General features: G+C 38.8%; 1 protein-coding gene across 2 annotated transcripts in view; it reads left to right on the forward strand.

The window, feature by feature from the left end:
* The first annotated feature begins 7,625 nt into the window (after positions 1-7,625).
* LOC127450863 (parvalbumin-7-like) overlaps positions 7,626-16,016 on the forward strand; it is a 72,430-nt gene continuing 64,039 nt past the window's right edge. The window contains exon 1 of one of the 2 annotated variants that reach the window (XM_051715286.1): positions 7,626-7,861. The gene's annotated coding sequence lies outside the window, so the exon portion shown is untranslated. The remainder of the gene's footprint in view (positions 7,862-16,016) is intronic. The other variant, XM_051715285.1, reaches the window with a different exon arrangement.

Genomic DNA, 16,016 nt, shown 5'->3' on the forward strand with positions numbered 1-16,016 from the left:
TCTTCTGATAAACACAAATGAAGATTTTTAGAAGAATATCTCAGCTATGTTGGTCTATACAATGCAAGTAAATGTGATCAGAACTTTGAAACTCCAAAAAGCACATAAAGTCAGCTTAAAAGCAATATATAAACTCCAGTGGTTAAATCCATGTTTTCAGAAGAAATTTGATAGGTGTGGGTGAGAAACAGATCAATATTTAAGACCTGTTTTTTCTATAAATCTCCACTTTCACTTCAACATTCTTCTTTTTTTTTTTTTTTTTTTTTTTTTGCAATTCGCATTCTTCGTGCATACCTACTGGATCTGTTTCTCACCCACACCCTATATATCGCTACAAAAGACATGGATTTAACCACTGGAGTCATATGGATTACTTTTATGCTGCCTTTATGTGCTTTTTGGAGATTCAAAGTTCTGTCCACCATTCACTTGCATTTACTCTATCCATTTAATTATTAATTATTACAACAGTGCATACAGTATGTGCTCAAAACTTTGAGGCATGATTGTTGAAAAAAATGCATGATTTTTCTACGTAACAGTAAACCTGATTAAAGAATTCTTCTCACCTCCCCTGAGAGCCCGTTTCCCTATAAGTTCTATGTGGATGCAGTACATGTGATCATTGTGTGTGATGAAGGCTTTGAACTGCCTCTAGTGGTGGTTTGCTGGAAATGCTGGTCTTGATCCTTTTGTGGGAAACCGGATAAAGATGAGCTAATTAGAATTTGCTCTTTTATTCCATGTCTAAATGGATTTAGGGATCAATTTCATATGTGTGGCACTAAATGAAGGAATTTCCTTTCTTGATCCCAAAGCAAAAGGAAATGAGAAAGCGAGCTTTAGGAGGTTGTTCCATTGTAAATCTGTCAGCTCTGTCCTGAACACACAGGATCACTGATGAAGAAAGGTCAAACATATTCTTAGAGGTGTACATGCATGCACATCCCCCACCAGGGGTGTAGGAACAATCTGAAAAATGGGGTGTCACATTAACAACCATATCAGCCTGGCTCAAGAATATTAATAAGGTGATGCATTGTATTCTAGTAGTCCTAACTGATTTGCTGAAAGCATATAAGTGGGGTCTAGGGGTGGACAACATAACGATTAAAATTATGTTCTGGTAAAAATGTGTCAAGAGTAGAAATGTTTCAGAGTATCGCCTTGTGGTGGGGTGAGCAAGAGACAGGCACAGTGGGTGTGGCATCAGACCCACTATGCATTTATTTAAAATCTTAAATAAATAACTATTGCCAAGGGGCCTGGGTAGCTCAGTAAGAAAAGACGTTGACTACCACACCTGGAGTCGCAAGTTCGAATCCAGCATGTGCTGAGTGACTCCAGTCAGGCTTCCTAAGCAACCAATTGGCCCGGTTATTAGGGAGGGTAGAGTCACATTGGGTTAACTTCCTCGTGGTCGCTATAATGTGGTTCTCGCTCGCGGTGGGGCGCATGGCAAGTTGTGCGTGGATGCAGCAGAGAATAGCGTAAAGCCTCCAAGCACACTAGGTCTCCGCAGTAATGTGCTCAGCAAGCCACATGATAAGATGCATGGATTGATGGTCTCAGAAGCAGAGGCAACTGAGATTTGTCCTCCACCACCTGGATTGAGGCAAGTCACTATGCCAACACAAGGACCTAGAGTGCATTGGGATTTGGGCATTCAAAAAAACAGGAGAAAATCCACAAAAAATTAAATAAATAAATATTGACTAAAAGTGGGATGGTTGAACTTAGACATTTCTGAAAGTGGAAGAACTGTTATGATACATTTAATCCACAAAGCCTTTATACCACAAAGTTTTGAGATGAATTCATTTTCTGTATTTCACTACAAGCTGAATAGGTTCTTCTTGCGTTCTACTGTAATTGCTAAGCCACTAAACCAGGCATTGCTCATAAGTTTGTGTAATGATTTAAAGTAAAACAGGGTGTATGCTGCCAAACATCCGAAATAAACTTTGTGGTTTGAGTGTATTTTCGTAATGTGGTTTGTTGTAGTGCTTCTCTCGAAGACAGTTGATTGCAAACATCATACAGCTTGATGTGATACTGAATGGCATTAGTGTTTAGCTGATCTGAGACCTGTGTTGGCTGTCAGCCTAAATGCAATCTTGCATAGACCCAGAGGACCACTGTAACCCAGTGCAAACCATTCGAAACACAAATACACATGCTCCGAAATGCCAAATAATTGCATGTGTGAGAAACTTATTTACTGCATGACACTCTGAAATACTTGATTTTGATTGATCAATCAAATTTTTTTTTAATAATGACCTCTACTGTATATAACTGTATAACTGACCACTGTCCCAAGCAACCAATTTCCTACAAAGGAGTGCTTCATAGTTTTATGTCTCGTATCACTCTGTGCTCTTATTCTTCTCACATAATACAGTAATTTCAATTCAAATCACTATTTCATAATAACACATTTTTAATTTTTATGTTAACTAGCTGTTTAATACTGTAAGTAGGAAATGTACAGGCCCCCGGTCATAATCATGGAATAAACTTCCTCTTAGTGTCAAGTCCTGATCACCCAGTCAGGGTTTATTCCATGACTGTATGTTTATTCCTTATTTAAACGAATAATTCACCCAAAAATAAAAATTCTCTCATCATTTACTCACCCTCATGCCATCCCAGATGTGTATGACTTTCTTTCTTCTGCAGAACACAAATGAAGATTTTTTATAAGAATATCTCAGCTCTGTAGGTCCAAACAGTGCACATGAATGGAGACCAAAACTTTAGAAAAGTGTCTAAAAATCACATAGGCAACATAAATATAATCATTATGACTCCAGTGGTTAAACTCATATCTTCAGAAGCGATATAATAGGTGTGAGTGAGAAACAGATCAAAGTCCCTTTTTTTACTAGAAATCTCCACTTTCACTTTTTTCTTCTTTTGCTTTTGGCGATTCACATTCTTCATGCATATCGCCACCTACTGGGCAGGGAGACGAATTTATAGTAAAAAAGGACTTAAAATTATACCTATCATATCACTTCTAAAGATATGGATTAAACCACTGGAGTTGTATGGATTACTTTTATGCTGCCTTTATATGCTTTTTGGAGCTTCAAATTTCTGACCACCATTCACTTGCATTGTATGGACCTACAGAGCTGAAATATTCTTCCAAAATTCTTAATTTGTGTTCTGCTGAAGAAAGAAAGTCATACACATCTGGGATAGCAAGAGGGTGAGTAAATGATGAGATCATTTTCATTTTTGGGTGAACTATCCCTTTAAATGTCTAAAGAAATCTGTCTACAGCTGCCACCTCCAGAATATGCTGATATCTCATAGACCTCCGAACCAGACCATAATATACATAGCTTGATGTTCTCATCAATTTTAGCTCTCTGTTTAAAATTCGGAAAAGGTTAAACTCTTGGTTTTGTTAATGTAGATGCCACAGTTCAAGTGAAGGGTGACTGAAAAGACAGCTGTTTTGTGCCACATGGAGCAGTGACGTGCACTGACCTTAGCAGAGACTGCTTTTTATTATTTATTTTTTTTAATTAGTAATTATAAATACTTAACTAATTTTTTTGCTTTTTGAGTATTTAACCATTTTCTTGTATAAATATACTGTACATAATTTTTTCAATTTTTCCTTTATCACAAATAATAGCCTATTCTGTTATATTTCTCACAAAAAGCACCATGGTAATACACTTGTTTATTTATTTATTTTCAGACATGGTCTGTGATAACCCCATGTTTTTGACATGTGTCATATGTCGGTGCCCATGTTTTTTTGTTTTTTTGTTTTTTTTGTTTTTTAATTACCTTGGAGTACCATGACAGTATCATGAAATATGAACACGATCAGTCATTCAATACCATGACATTACCCTGGTAACGTGGTGCACGGTGCAAAGGCACGATGAGAAAGTGCGAGCGCGAGGCTATCGACTGTGTTCCGCGAATGCTACAGGGTCCTTGAATAACATAGGCCTATAACATGCGAGTAAGGGCAGCCGGTGGAGTTTCTGGTGCCCCCCTAGGATATGATGGTACCCCCCTAAGGTGTTGGTGCCCTACACAAACTGCGTAATATGCGTATAGGGAGCGGCAGTACTGTGGAAGCCTAATGGTATTTTTCTGAAAGTAATTAGTCTAATGGCTTATTATTTTCAACAAAACCAAACTGGCTTTGGCTGAACCAGACAGCTCCTTCAGTTTATGTCAATATTCTATAAAGGACAAATTTTATTTATATCACTGATGTTACTTGTCTGAAGTAACGGCACTTCGATGTTCTAGGGCGAATTCAAAACGGCATTTTATGCTTTCTTCAAGGGCACTGCTGCAGGAGGGGATGCCACTCGAAAGCTCGATCAAAACGAAAGTGAGAAAATGAATCTTTTCGGAGGGCCCTTCCACAAAACTGTTAGCGAAGGGCACATTCTTACAGTAATGCCATGTTTCCTTCAGATTACCCACTTCAAGGGTTCTGCACTTCGGAGTGAGTATAGGGCATAGGGAGGATCACTTGCGAAAGGCACCTCCACTTAATTTTCTTTAATACCCCTGTGAGAAATCTCATAATAACACATTATTACTGTTATTTTCAAATTATGACGACATTTAAATTTTGTTTTATTTAACTATTTTAATTTAATTATTAAAATGTCTCCCCTTTTTCTGGATGACCAAAAGGGCACTGTAGAGCCGAGGAGGGCGGGGCCGGGCTGGAATGACGCACGCCCGGTCCCCAATCAGCCTGATGGGGCACGCGAGGGATAAAGGCGGCCGGGGACAACAGTTCGAGAGAGAGAGAGATAGAATTACAGGCAGCTGAACTGTGTGTTTATGGTTGTGTGTTTTTGTTTAAGTTGTTTATTAAATTATTATTTAAGTTGTCAAGCCGGTTCTCGCCTCCTCCTTTCCACTGAACCCCTTTACACTGGTGCCGAAACCCGGGAAGGAGGAGGGATTCCCGTCGCAGAGTCCTCGACACTGCCGTCCACCCAGGGGAGCGGCGCTGCCATCCGACGGGGGACGGAGTAGCCCGACCACCCGGATTTGGTGAACGGCCGCCGTCCGTGGGGCGAGTGGGGATGGGACTCCCCGACCGCCTGGAGCAAGGGAGCCGCTGCTGGGGGCGGAGGAGTGCCCTGTCGTCCACCGGGAACGTGGAGGGGTCGAGAGAAGACCGCCGTCCGCGGGGACCGCCTGGAGTGGTAGGGCCACTGCCAGGGGCGGAGGAGTGTCCCCACGGGACGCCGGGAACGCGGAGGGGCATTCTGTCCGCTGGGGGTCGGAGGTCTGACTCCGGGCCGCCCGGGGAGGAGCGGCTGCCATCCGCCTGAGAGGGTGAAGGAGTGATCGAGGACCACGCGACGGCGCATCAGAGAACCGGTGAGTTTCTTTTTCTCTCTCTCCTCTCTCTCTCTCTCTCTCTCTGTCGCTCCATGTTGGCCTTTCCCTCGCCTATTTTGTTTTGTTGTTGTTGTTGTTGTTGTTGTTGTTGTTTTTCCCCTCCTGTCTCCTCCCAGGTCGAGGAAGGCGGGGATGACCCATCGGTCGGGGTGCAAGGCACGCCCCCCCGGAGAGGAAGAGGGGATGTACGTCATGCCGGGGGCTCCCCGGCCTGAGGCAACGCCGGGAGGAGTGTAGAGCCGAGGAGGGTGGGGCCGGGATGGAATGACGCACGCCCGGTCCCCAATCAGCCTGATGGGGCGCACGAGGGATAAAGGCGGCTGGGGAGGACAGTTCGAGAGAGAGAGAGAGAATTACAGGCAGCTGTACTGTGTGTTTATGGTTGTGCGTTTTTGTTTAAGTTGTTTATTAAATTATTATTTAAGTTGTCAAGCCGGTTCTCACCTCCTCCTTTCCACTGAACCCCCTTACAGGCACCTTTAGATTAGCGAACGAAAGGGGCTCCTGCTGCTCCCGCTCTGTGCACGTCAGTGACATGGAGTGACTGAGCACCTGAGGTTGGTGGCACAGTCAGTGGAGCACATCTGTTATACAGAGATGGTGTAGGAACAGTCTAAGAGGGTTATAAGATGGTTTAAAATGTACATGTATAAAAGAAAGAACATTTATTTCTCTATTGCCTGCAACTCATTCACACTCTAGCTCTTTTTTTTTTTTTTTTTTTTCTAAATAAACAATTGTTCATATGCCTTCATGTCATACTATTGTCACTCTTTAATTATCACTCAAATAATTTCTTTTGAGGATAAATCCTTGATTCATTGATTAGACACTCTTCCCCACTCAGTGGCTTCTTGTCTTTTCATGCATGTATTTTTATGATTACATAATTCTAAAGTCCCTGATGAGACCCTGAGGAAAATTTTTAAAGTCACAGATGTTGCTCTTTTATAGCTCAGGATATTTAGTAACTCTGGATTTCTCAGTTGTGTTTCATTTAAGAATCGACTTTTTCTCCAACGTGGTAATGTGCCTCGTTGCATGTGTCGTGGCAGTGTCCTGATGAGATGAAGAAAACGGCAGAATATCAGTTTGAAAACACTTACTTTTTTTACTTGTCTCATCACATCATGACATATAATCACTTTTACTACACTTTATTATTTGCAATTTATAATCAACTATATTTACAAGCTTGTTCGGATGTGCTCAAATTGTGCAATAGCTCAACTGATAGTGTTACACTTGCTATGCAAAGAACCAGGGTATGAGTCCCGAAGAGCACTCAAATTGACACTTGAACCGAAAGTTAAAAGCACTCAAAAATAATGTGGTTGCTTAAGCAATTGTGTTTTTCATCTCACAATTGCTTTTTCTGACACTTTGGATTAGGTTCAGGTTCAATGTTTAGGTTAGGGAGGAAGGTTTTGTTGATTTTAAAATCGATAGAGCATTAACCTTGAAATCCTCATCTGTTTATAAGAAAATTAAAATGGCTTTTCAAGAGATCAGGCTTGTTTGTCTCAGATGTTTCTCCTACTGTAAAATTCCTTTGGAGAAATACAAATAGGCACACATGTGATAGTTGCTGACATACAGTAAGAGTAAAGAACTATAGAAATGTATGTGGATAGCATAACTGTGATAATTTGATCTCGGAAGAGTAATGAGAAATGTTTGAGTTCATGTTGAAATCTCTAACTTTTGATTGCAGACTTTGGTATCTGGGCAAATCTAAGCACAGTTTGTGACATTATTGAGATCTCTTCTGAAACTCTCGACGAGACACATGAGATTACTAGAATCTTTCTCAGGTGAAAATCAGTGAAGCCGAACACTAAAGCAAAAGTCTCATCTGCTCTCTGTTTAATCTCATTGCTGTCTAACAATTATATGTAACATAATTTAGATATTATGTAGATCTCATTTGTGATTTTTCTTTCCTATGGTCACATGTGTACATGGATACTTGTTACATACACTAAATGTATTTATTAATTTGTTTGTTTGTTCGTTCATTCCGTCATTCATTCATTTAATAATTCAGTCATTTTAGTCATTTGCTCATTCGTTCATTCATTCTTTTATCAATGATTTTCCCTGCTCTCCATCCATAAGGCATCACACCATCCCTACTATCCGAGTGAAGCCCCTCCCTCCTCCAATTTCTCTCTTTTTCTCTCTCTCCCTCACTTTCTCTCTCTCTCTCTTCCTTTATCTTCCTCTCACACTTTCTCTCTCCCCTTCATCTCACCTCCAACTAGTCAGTGCTCCGTCTCTCTGTCCTGCTTTGTCTCTCTCTCTCTCTTTTACCCTCCCAGTCTCTCTCTCTCTCTCTCTTTCTCTCTGAAGCTCCAGTTTGGTTTTCTGTCTGTCTGTGCGTTGCAGGTCTTGTTCTTCTGTAGACCTGAACCTCCAGCCGAACCCGGGACTCCAGCTCATTCTACAGCGGGTAAGATACAGACCGGCATGCTCCACTATGGGAAAAAGAATTATTAAATGTCTAGGACAATAAAACAAGAGAGGGGGAACAGTTCAGGAGATAGAAAAGAGGAACAAGAGAGAATGAAGTGAGACAGGAATGGTGAAAAAAAGAATTGTAGGCTTGTAAAATGAAAATGAGAGCGAGAAATAGGGAAATGCTCAAGTATAAGGAAGATTAAAACTGTTAGAGAGAGAGAGAGAGAGAGAGAGAGAGAGAGAGAGAGAGATGCAAGTCTCTCGCAAAGACGACAACATCATCTTCTTGTAATATCCCATTCACAAACCACAGCTGAGCTCTGCCAGCCCGCCGCACTCTGTGTGAGTGTGATAGAGGGAAACAGAGAGCTTGTAAAGCATTATTGAAAATGTAATAGACAACATCTAGTGAGAATGGGACTCTAAAATTAGAAAAAACTGTCAGGGAGTTTTATGCAGACACATAAAAATGAACTGGATGAATTTCTCATTAAAAAGCTATTTAAATCCCAACACAATGATGATGAAAATGATGAAGTCATTTTGGCATACACTGTTTCCTTTATCATCCATCCATCCATCCATCCATCCCACTTTCTCTTCCTTGCTAACTCTCTCTTTCAGATGTTGGAGTGTCATTTCTGTGTTGTGCATCTTTTATTGTGTTTATATTAAATAGAGCTCATTCAACTCGGTTCCACTATCAGTTTACCAAGATCAATGATTCACTGGCTCATTACATTTCTGCAATAGCAATGTTGTCTAAGTAAATCGATTTTACCTTTCCATCACCTCTCTGATTTTGTCTCTTTCCATCCAATCTCTTCCTCTGTCCATCCCTTCTTAAACAAGTTTCATTTTTTTTACACCTTCATTCTCAAGTTAACATTTTCACACAGGGACTTTCTATTGACTTCTGTTGTTTTATTCAGCTAATGTATGCCCTAACCCCAAACCTAACTCTTACTGAAACCGAATTGCACATTAGATTTATATTTAGACATTTTAAAGCCCCATTATGAAGCCATTTGTGGGGTCTATTGCAAGGTGGTGATTTCTGGTTTTACTGTCCGTGTGGGACATTTGGTCCTCACAAAGATAGCAAAACCTGACCCACACATACACACACAGTTGATTGTGTGGTGTAAAACACATTCTGATAGTCCAGCTGTTCTAATTGCACAATCTGGAGCTCAGATTTACAGAGAAAAAAAGAAAGACAGAGAGAGAGATGAAAGACAGCACGAATGAAGGCGTGAATGGCTGCATTAGTGCTGCTGTGGTCCTCATGCAGGAGAGTATTTCTGGGTTCCCAAACACCATATGATGCACGCTGTCAGTGTATGTGTGTGTGTGTGTGTGTGTGTGTGTGCCTTTGTGTGGGTTCATGGGGCTGCGAGCACAGATACTGCTGGTATGGTGTTAGTGTGTTAGCTAAAGGATGGCACAGCAAAGCGATTACAGACATTCTGCAGTGATCACACAAAGTATGTGTGTGAGTGAAAGGGCTGCCTGCTCAGGTTAATGAACCAAATCAGTCACACAGACACACACTCTCTCTCTCTGTTTCTCTCCCTCTCTCGCTCTGTCTTTCTTCACTTTTAAATGGATCAACTGTCCACCAGAGATTACCAGTATATACCATGTGATTTTATGAATTAGTCTTTTTTTTTTGGTCCGTTTGTCTGTTTTTTCAAATCCAAGTAATCCACAAATTACTAATTACTTCTCAGATTACTTTACTGATTACTTCAGTGACTGATTACTTATAAACCATCTTTTTTTTTGAGGCTGGACTGGAGGGACGTTCCACATTGTTGAGTGAGTTAACTCAAAAAAATTATCCAAATCAAAGTAATTCAAGTTATTACTTCTCACATTACTTTAATGATTTCTTCAGTGAAAAGTAATCACATTACTAATTACTTCTAGAGAAGCTACTTTCTTAAACATGTCACAGAAAACTTTTTATTGATCACTCAATGTGATATTCAAAGACATTCAAAATAACATCTATATTTCCTCATCCTTAGTCATATGCCTTTTAGGTGTCACAGAAACACAAACAGACGTACACATGAACATAATGCATGTTTTAAATGTATTATACATAAATAATATTGGTTTAGAAATATGTCTAAGCTATGTACTTAAAAGCATTTTTATTGAATGTACTTAAATTACCTTAATGTACTTAATTTTGAAGATGTACCTAAAATGATCTTAAATGAAAGTCAGTACATTAAAACAAATAAAAAGAATTTAAAAATGTAATTCGTTACACTACTTTTTGATCCACCTTTCTTTTTTTAATTAATTAGATTACTGTTACTAATTACTAAGTAATCAGAAGAATCTGTCTCTTTGATACGACAAGATGTTTTAACATCGAACTTAAAGTTGCCCTCAGTAACTTTTTGCTCGTGTCATATTGGACTTACAGTGACACCTAGTGGTGTGGATGCATCATCATTCAAAATCAATAATTTTCAGTTACAGATGCCATTGTAGAAATTCACTATTCAAAATCCGCCATGATTCATTTAATCCAAGAGTGAAAGTGTCCAATAACATGACGGTTACTGAGATTAAGTGAGTAGCATTCAGTTGTTCATGTGATTCTAAAATGGTAGCCCCCATGAGGGCGCCCCTGCCCCATGCAGAATAAAACAGCTTTTATAAAGTTACTGATATAACTAGATTCCTCATCTCATGTGAGCGGTCATGATTTTATACATACGATTCTAAATTACAATTCATTTCTTTAGGAGTAAAACTTTTTTAATAGGGAAAAAATTACTGAATCCCACTTCACATTTTTTGGCTTTTATTAAAGTTTGTGTGACGTTTGGTTGATGCTATAACATTTTGCTTTGGGAGGTTAGGGCTGTCTTTTGGTGTGTGTATGTTTTGCACAGTTTTGATCGAACAGATAGACATAATTGAATGTTTGCAGTGTGTCTGTTTAAGTGTGTGTGTGACTGTGGACGTGAGAGTCATTGAGATTGGACAGCTGGCACTAATTGAGTATTGGCAGATAGAAACTGCAATGTTGGTTTGTGTAGGATGGTGCGTGTGTGTGTGTATGTTTCAATTTCTCTTGTACGTGGGAAGCTTTTAGATAAAACTCAACGGTAGCCTATCTCTCACTGATCTGTTTCTGTCTATCTTACTCTCCAACACACACACATACACTCACATCACTCAGTCAGGCTTTCTGGAGATTAATTAACGAGCTGTACTGTTGTGACAGTCTTGAAATGATAGATTAATTGATTCAAGTGTTTGTGAGGTCTGCGTTATTGCAGCCCAGCATTAAGGGTCTCACGTAAACCGATCAAAGCAATTACAGCCAATGTCTTGTCAGGACTACTTTTGCATACTAATTAAAACAGAAATAACTTTGATAAGAAGGATATGGTGATGGCATTGAGTAAAGTTAATGTTGGTGAATGCATGTATGCATCGCTAAGATCTACAACTGCAATAGCGATATTTATCTGTGGATGCAGCATCATTCAAAATCAACAGTTTTCAGTTACAGATGCCATTATAGAAATTCAGTATTAATTTATGATAGATTTATCAATGAGTGAAAGTGTCCAATAACAAGACGGTTTCTGAGTTTAAGAGACAACTAGCATTCTGCTGGTCAAGTGATTCTAAAATGGCAGCCCCCATGAGGGCGCCCCTGCCCCATGTAGAATAAAACAGCTTTGTTAAGGTTACTGATATGACTACAGTCCTCATCTTATATGAGTGGTCATTCTTTTATACAAACAGTATGTTTCAAAATTACTATTGATTTCTTTAGGAGTAAAACTTTTTTAATGAAGAAAAAAATTACTGAGTGCACCTTTAAAGAGCCGACATTGTGTAAGATCATGTAAGCGGCTTAAACTGCATTCCTTTATCAGTTTATTTTTTCCAAAACCGATCTGCGTATATAGATTTTTGCCCATTACTCTGATTTCGTGTTGCATGTAAACACCTTTGCTGGTGTTTTTACTAGCTTACCCAGTGTTCGCAAGTGTTGTGCGCATTCCTGTTTATGTTTTGACGTCATAAGCAGAGGATAACCTGATGATTTCAAGTCTCATGGAAACACGGTATTATTGCATTGTAAGCTTTTTTGAATCAGCTAATTTTTGGAAGTTATCAGCGTATTTTCAACTCTACACCCAATTTAAATCCGAGATGCTTTTGAAAAATCAGTGTTTTTACGATCTAACACTCACAATTCGCAAAACAAGGTAGGAGTGTGATACTCTTAAGGAAATTAATTAAACAATAAAAAGCATTAAAGTCATCACAGTTGTCAGACCGTTGTTTGATTTTACATCAGCAACAAAATCATTGCGAATATATTATGGTCATTCAATATACCACCAGACCAAAAAGCAGGTATGAACAGTTGAATGCACCTACACAGAATCATCACAATCTGCTTTCTGCTTCCACTCATATTCACCAAGCATGTGCCATCACTCAGTATTTCATCTGTCAGAGTGGACACATTTCCCTCATATTCTGGCTTTAAATTCCCTTTAACCTTTCATGCCTGATCACATAATAATTCAAGGTCAAACGGCCCAATAACTGCCTACTCTCTCAGTACTTCAGCAGAGAAAATACAGAGAAAGCGAATGCTAACACAGACAGTGCAGGATCACTGCAATACATACAGATGGATTTTACTTCAGCCTAGTGCTGTCTGTAATAGTCTTTATCAGTACTATTAGGTTCTTATCGCAACTCACAGGGTGTAGCTCTTCTCTAGCTGTGTTGTATGTTTTAATGTGACTACTGTGTGTGTTTGTGATAGATCTGTCACCATTATAAAGGAACAAATACACCTCTCTTGTTTGTGTCCTTGTCAGGGACAATGTGTGGGTGTTGGGAGTTTGTTTAACATGTGTGTGTGTGTGTGTGTGTGTGTGTGTGTGTGTGTGTGTTTACATGTTTATGCTATATTTACTTGATATATCAGTTTTGTAGACAAAAATATAATTGTGCCACCATATTAATTTATTTCATTATAAATTTAAAATGTAATAAAAAAAATAAAAAAATAAAAATAATTTTTGAAATTGATGACTTGGACCAAATAATAAAGAAAAGCAGCCAATAAGTGCCCAGCATATAGACGGGAACTCCTTCAATACTGTACAAATTCTAGGCAAAGGGTGACTACTTTGAAGATGCTAAAATATAACACAGTTTTGATTTATTTTGGATTTTACATAATTCCCATAGTTCCATTTATGTTATTCCATAGTTTTAATGACTGTACTATTGTTCTAAAATGTGAAGAAAAAAAAATATAATATTGAATGAGTAAGTGTTTCAAAACTTTTGACCGGTAGTGTATATATATCAAGGAGAGTAAAACCTGAGATCACCTACCTTATCCAGCGGTCCCCATGAGGGAAATGGCTTATTAAACACACTGAGTTAAAAACAATATTTTTTTGAAAATGTTATAAAACAAAAAGGTTTCTGTGAGTGTCAGGTTTAGGGGTAGGGTTAGGGTTAGGGTTAGGGGATATAAATTATCATTAGATCTGTATAAAATCCATAAAATGCATGGAAGTCTATGGAGATTCCCCACAATTATATAAAAACAAGTTTGTGTGTGTGTGTGTGTGTTTATCTAATTTTGATTTTAGACATAGCGTTAAAACACCTGCTAATGATCCACTCAGAATTGAGCCGCATCCTAATGGACACACACACATCAACTGCCGTGCTATTATCATTGCAAAACTGCTAAACAGGACTCTTTGAGTGAGGATTTATGTTAATAGGGGATTTTATTTGCTGTTGCACTGTGTAAATGTTCAGCGAGAATGCACAGAGTGAAGACAAATGCATGTTGCTGTTTTTTAATATTTTTTTTTATTTGCCCTGTTTTCTTAGGCTTTGATCCTTATACACTTAATAGTTTGTGTATGGGTAGTTCATTAAATATGTTGTCATTAAGTATGTTTAAGAAGTTGAGATACTGGGGAGGCCTGGGTAGCTAAGCGAGTAAATATGCAGATTACCACCCCTGGAGTTGCAAGTTCAAATCCAGGGAGTGCTGAGTGACTCCAGCCAGGTCTCCTAAGCAACCAAATTTGCCCAGTTGCTAGGGAGGGTAGAGTCACATGACCTCCTTGTGGTCACTATAATGTGGCTCTCACTCTCAGTGGGGCATGTGGTGAGTTGTGCATAGATGCCACTCAACAAGCCATGTGATAAAATGCACAGATTGACAGTCTCAGATGCAGAGGCAACTGAGATTCGTCCTCCACCACCCAGATTGAGGTAAGCCACTACACCACCACAAGGACCTCACGCATTGGGAATTGGTCATTCCAAATTGGGGAGAAAAAGGGAGAAAAAAAAAAAACTAAAGTTGAGATACTGACAGTGTGACTTGCCAAACTCCATCTAAATCTCTTACTAAAAAAGCATTTTGCAATTTTATTTTATTATTGTTATGCAACTTTTTGTGACCTTACATTACCGAGTGACAAGGTAATTAAACGTTTGTGCTTTTAAAACACTGTAGAACCATTTCAAATAAAGTAAAGAAGACAAAAAGAAATAGTGATGAGTTATGCCTGTTTCATACTATGGAAGAAGCATACATTTTTTTTTCTCCTGGACAAATTAAAGCACCCTAGGCGAACAAAGCCTGAGTTTAAACTACTTGTGATGTCGTTTTAAAATGAGCTCGTTGAGGGTGACGTCATGGTGTTTAACGTACTGTTCCAGCCCAGGAAGTAATGCCAGTAATGCAGGCTTTTCTCTCCATGAACCGTCGCATTTAATACTGTATAGCTCCTTTGCTTTATTAAACTTGTCATGGGGCCCTTCCACTTGTGGTGACAAGTTATTTGATCTGATTTCATAAAAACTCCAATCTCTCTTTACTCATTTGTCATAGCCACGTTGTCTTTGTGGAGTTTGTGCTGCGAATCATATAAAAAAGTGCACTTCTGCACAATCTCTGAGAGATGAGCTTCAAAGTTATCCATTTTAAAGACAGTAACCTAAGTAACAACTCCTCAGCTGGCACCCGTGATTGTAAATAAAAAAAAGTTATGTCCAAACCACACCCTTGATTAGTTTTAACCAATCATCAACGCTTTTCGACCAGCCTAGTTCCACTAGGTCAAGAATTTCAAAAGAAATATCACCAAACAAACACCTCGGTTGAACAAAAACGTCACTGCATTTTGACATCATTCAAACTAAGCGAAGCCTTTTCGCCAGGAAATTTAAATTAGCCATTACCCGACCTAAGATGTACACTTCCCCTTGTACATTCAAATAAATGTAGCCAAAAATCTTAATGTTTATAAAAACTCTTTAAAAATAAAAAGAGAGAGATGTTTGTTTTAGTTCTTTTCATCTGGAAAGCATCAGCATCTATTTAACATCTGCTAAACATCTTAAAAAGATCAGATTTACAATCAATCTGAATGAACATCTCAAAGACATCTGCTGAATGTCTTACTGACAGCCGAGACATTCTTATTGACATAGGTCTTATAGATGTATTGAAGATGAGCAAACAACAACAACAAAAAAAAGTCTTTCAGGTGTAAACACACACATCAAATAGACGTATGGGTGATGTACATGTGCTATCAGGGATGTTCATTTACATTAACAGTAAAGAGCTATATAATGATTGCATGGCTCAGATTATTTGGTTTTAGCAAAATTTGATGAGAAATGTTTGAGTTCATATTGAAATCTTTGACTTTTGATCGAAAGCTTTGGTATCTTGGCAAAGTTACTGTAGTCTTATAGATATATGAGAAAAAAATGAGAAACATGACTCTTAAGCAAAAGTCTCCATTTAATCTCATTGCTGTTTAGGAGAAACAGCTGCGATATAAAAGAGATACTTGACATTTTTCTTTCCTACAGGTGTGTCTGAGTAAGTTAAGTGAGAGTGAGGGATCTATTCTAAGCTCTTCATAGTGTTTAAGGTGATTTTTTTTTTTTCTGGGCTTGTGGCTGACAGGGGAAAAGTCTAACTTTAATCTGACATTGAGGTCACTGTGTCGCACCAGGAGTCAAACCTTTAATTAACCAATCCCTGACCTCCTAAATGAGGTCACCACCATGGCGGAGTTCCAGCGGGAGAA

This window comes from Myxocyprinus asiaticus, chromosome 13 (assembly GCF_019703515.2).
Source record: "Myxocyprinus asiaticus isolate MX2 ecotype Aquarium Trade chromosome 13, UBuf_Myxa_2, whole genome shotgun sequence".
NCBI classification, from domain to species: Eukaryota; Metazoa; Chordata; class Actinopteri; order Cypriniformes; family Catostomidae; genus Myxocyprinus; species Myxocyprinus asiaticus.